At 36.3% G+C, this 4,828-nt stretch overlaps 1 pseudogene; it reads right to left on the bottom strand.

Moving 5' to 3' along the window:
- Positions 1–2,633: 2,633 nt before the first annotated feature.
- Positions 2,634–3,490, bottom strand: LOC112649075 (actin, cytoplasmic 1-like; annotated as a pseudogene).
- Positions 3,491–4,828: the final 1,338 nt, after the last annotated feature.

Here is a 4,828-nt window from a genome sequence, read left to right as displayed (position 1 = left end):
GAATGTGGGTCACTGTGCTACAGGTCACCACAGCACTTCTTCATAAATGCCACCACTTTCAAGATTAGGAGATATAGCTGACTTTCTTACTACATAGAAGCAAATATAAAGAGTTAGACAAATTGGACAGGAATACATCCCAAATGAAAGAACAAGAAAAAAAAAACACAGCAAAACAGCTAATGATATAGAGATAATCAATATTTCTGACAAATAATTCAAAGTAATGGTCATAAAAATACTCATTGGACTTGAGAAAAGAGTGGAGAATGTCAATGAGCCATTTAACAAAGAAAAATATTTTAAAAAACCCCGTCAGAGTGAAAATTCAATACCTGAAATAAAAAATACTCTATAACGAGTTAATATCAGAATAGAGGAGGCAGAAGAGTGCATCAACTATATGGAAGACAGGTAAATGAGAAGCAAGCAAGCTAAACAACAAAAAGAAAAAAAAAATAATACAAAAAAAGAGAATATTTTAAAGGAAGTCATCATCCTCAAATGTAATAATATCAAATGTAATGACATCAAGTGTAATAATATTCACATTATAGGGATACCAGAAGTGAAAGAGAGAGAGAGGAAGGGGGCCAAAAATTAATCTGAAGATATAATAGCTGAAAACTTTCCTAATCTGGGGAAGAAATAGATATTCAGAACCAGGAGGCACAGAAATCCTCCAAACAAAATTCACCCAAGAAGATCTACCTCAAGACACATAATTAAAATGACAAGAAGATAGTGATAAAGATTTGCATTTCCCTGATGATACGTGATATTGAGCATCTTTTCATGTGTCTGTTGGATATCTGTATGCTTTCTTTGGAAACGTATTTATTCAGGTTCTCTGCACATTATTTTGAGAAGGTGGAGGGGCAAAGGGAGAGATAGAATATTAAGCAGCCTTTATGCTGGGTATGGGACTCAGTCTCACCACCCCAAGATCATGACTTGAGCCAAAATCAAAAGTAAGAGCCATCCAGGCACCCCTCCTCAGCCCATTTTTAAATAGGACTCAGTTTGGGAGGGGGTGAGTTGTATAAGTTATTTATAAATTTTGAATATTAACCCATTATCAGAAATATCACTTGCAAATATCTTCTCCTATTCACCAGTTGCCTTTTTGTTTTGTTGATGGTTTCCTTTGCTTTGCAAAAGCTTTGTTTTATTTTTTGATGTACTCCCAATAGTTTTTCTTTTCTTTCCTTTGCCTTGGGAGATATATCTAGAAAAATATTGCTATAGCCAATGTCAGAGAAACTACTGCCTGTGTACACATATAGGATTTTACAATTTTAGGTTTCACATTTAAGTTTTTAACCCATTTTGAGTTTATATCTGTGTGTGGTGTTAGAAAGTTGTCTGTTTTTATTCTTTTACATGTACTGTATGATATTCTCAGTGCCATTTATTGAAGAGACTTTCTTTTCCCCATTGTACATTCTTGCTTCCTTTGTCATACATTAATTAACCATAGATGCATGGGTTTGCTTATGGGATCTCTATTCTGTTCTATTGATATATGTGTATATTTTTGTGCATGTACCATACTGTTTTGATTTCTATATTTTGTTAGTGGGAATGTAAATTGGTACAGCCATCAAGGGAAAGTGTATGAGGTTCCTCACAAAAATTTAAAATAGAAATACCATATGATACAGCAATTCTAGTACTGGGTATTTACCCAAAGAAAACAAAAACACTAATTAAAAAGATATATGCACGCTTATGTTTAATGCAACATTATTTCCATTAGCTAAGACATAGAAGCAATCTAAGAATTCATCAATAGACAAATGGATAAGGAAGATGTACTACATATATACAATGGTGTATTACACAGCCATAGAAAAGAATGAGATCATGCCATTTGAGACAACATATATGGACCCAGAGGATATTATGCTAGTGAATTAAGTCAAATTGGGAAAGAAAAATACCATACAATGTAATTAATATTTTTAAAAAATCAAATGAATAAACAAAAAAAACAGAATTAGACATGTAAATTCAGAGAACAAGTTGATAGCTGCCAGAAGGAAGGGGATTTGGGGAATGGACAAAATTTGTGCAGGGGAGTGGGAGACACAGGTTTCCTACCATGTCTTCACCTCTCCTACACTTTTTTGATGTGGCCTCCTCTGTACAATTCACTGTGGAAAGTCTGTTTTGCTAGTCTTCACATCAGTTTCAGAGTTAGTTCTACATATGTACGTGCTATCTCATTGTGTCTGTGAGATGAGGTGCACTCAGGATCCTCCTACTCCACCATCTCCCCAGAAGTGCTTTTTTTATTGCCATTTTCAAATGTACAGTTCTGTCACACTAAATACTTTCACAGTGTTGTGTGACTATCACCACCACCCTTCTCCAGAACTATCTGATTGTTCCCAGCTAAAGCTCTATAAACATTATACATTACATCCCCTTTACTCAGGCCTCTGGCAACTACCATTCCACTTTCTATGTTTATGGATTTGACTCTCTTAGGTTCTTCATATAAGCAGAATCATTCAACATCACCCTTTGTGACTAGCTTATTTTACTTAATGTCTTTAAAGTTTATCCAGGTTGTAACATATATCAGAATCTCCTTTCTTTTTTTAAGCTCAATAATCCATTTTATATATGATGATCTTGATTTTTAATTTGCTGGACACCAGGGCAGTTATATTCTGCATTCTGATCAGTAATACTGGGGTATATGGTGGTTCCACCAGACAGCACCTTGTTGGTGTAGAGGTCTTTGCAGATGTCATACTTCATGATGAAGTTGAGCATAGTTTCACAGATACCACAGGATTCCATGCCCAGGAAGGATGGCTCAAAATGCAGCAGAGCTGCACATTGTCAAAGGTGATGACCTATCCACCTGGCAGTTCCTAACTCTTCTCTAAGGAAGAACTGGAAGCCACAGTGGCCATCTCCTGCTCAAAGTCCAGGGCAATATAGCCCAGCTTCTCCTTGATGTCACACATGATTTCCTGTTAGGCAGTGGTGGTGAACCTGTAGCCATGATCCATGAGGATCTTCATGAGATAGTCCATTGGGTCCCAGGCAGCCAGATCCAGACATAAGATGGCATGGAGTAGGGTGTATCTCTCATAGATAGGCACAGTGTGGGTGACCCAGTCACTAGAGTCCATTACGATGCCAGTGGTATGGCCAAAGGAGTACAAGGACAGCATGGTATGGATGGCCACCTACATGACTGGGATATTGAAGGTCTCAAACTTGATCTGGGTCATCTTCCCATGGCTGGCCTTGAGGTTCAGGTAGCCTTGGTTAGCAGCATGGGGCATTGCTTGGGGGCCATGTGTAGTTCATTGTAGAAGGTGTGGTGCCAGATCTTCTCCATGTCATCCCAGTTGGTGATGATACCATGCTGGCTGGGGTACTTCAGGGTCAGGATGCCCATCTTGCTCTGGGCCTCATCACCCATATAGGAGTCCTTTTGGCCCATCCTCACCATCATGCCCTGGTGCCAGAGATGCCCCACAATGAAGGGGAAGACAGTCACAGGGACTTTGTAGGCTGTGAAGACAGTCCTACACATGTTTATTAAATCATTTCAGCCATTAAATGTCTTTTGATTGGAGAATTTAAACCATTTACTTTTAAAGTAATTATTGACATGTAAGAACTTAGCACTATCTTATCAATTATTATATATAATTAAATTTTTATTTGTCTATAAATATACTTGTCTCATGCTTGTCTACCCTTCGTTCTCATTTCTACCTTAATTATGAGTGATTTAAAATATTTTTAGTACTCCATTTTATTTTTTCTAATGGTATATTGCCTTTACTTTTTAGCCTTTATATTGATTTCTCTAGGGATCAAATGTGCATCCTAATCAGAATTAATATTTTATCCTTTCACAGAAAATGTAAGATTCTTATACAAATATATGTCCATTTACCCCCATTGTTAGTTCTGATGTTTTTCCTATCAGTTTTTTTTTACAGCAATTAAAAGAAAAATGTAGTCCTTTACGTATATCAACCTATTAACCATTTCACTGTTTTATTCCTTTCTGGAGATTTGAGATTCCATCTGATATTATTGTCCATTATCCTGAAATTTTTTGCTAGCAATTATTTTTTTTTAATTTTTATTTATTTTATGATAGTCACAGAGAGAGAGAGAGAGGGGCAGAGACATAGGCAGAGGGAGAAGCAGGCTCCATGCACCGGGAGCCCGATGTGGGATTCGATCCCGGGTCTCCAGGATCGCGCCCTGAGCCAAAGGCAGGCGCCAAACCGCTGCGCCACCCAGGGATCCCTTTGCTAGCAATTATTAATTGAAGGTATTCTCTTAATTAATTGACTCATCTTTTGTTTATCTGACCATATATTCATTTTTTTTCATTTTTAAGAAATGTTTCCACTGTATAAAGAATTTTATCAATTTAGAATGATGTGGCCTCCATTGTTTCTGATTAGAATGTCATAAAAATTTTGTATAAATCTCTCTTCTTTTATAATATGGCCTTTTTTCTCTTTTCAAGATTTTCTCTGTACTCTGGTTTTCCTCAGTTTTACTATTGTATTCTTAGATTTAATTTGTATGTTTTAAATTTGTTGCAAACTGATATTTTTCACCAAATTTTGAATGCTTTCAGGTACATTTTCTAATATTCTTTTTATTTTAGAGCAGTTTTGGATTTACAAAGTAATTTGAAATTGGTACAAAGAGCTCCCATATCCTACACCCCTACTTTCTCCAATTATTAACAACTTACCCTAGTGTGGTACAATGCTACAATGAATGAACCAATATTGATGCATTATTGTAACTAAAAGACCACAATCTATTTAGA

The sequence above is a fragment of the Canis lupus genome, chromosome X (assembly GCF_003254725.2).
Source record: "Canis lupus dingo isolate Sandy chromosome X, ASM325472v2, whole genome shotgun sequence".
NCBI lineage: Eukaryota > Metazoa > Chordata > Mammalia > Carnivora > Canidae > Canis > Canis lupus.
This window is presented reverse-complemented; position numbering and strand designations above follow the sequence as displayed.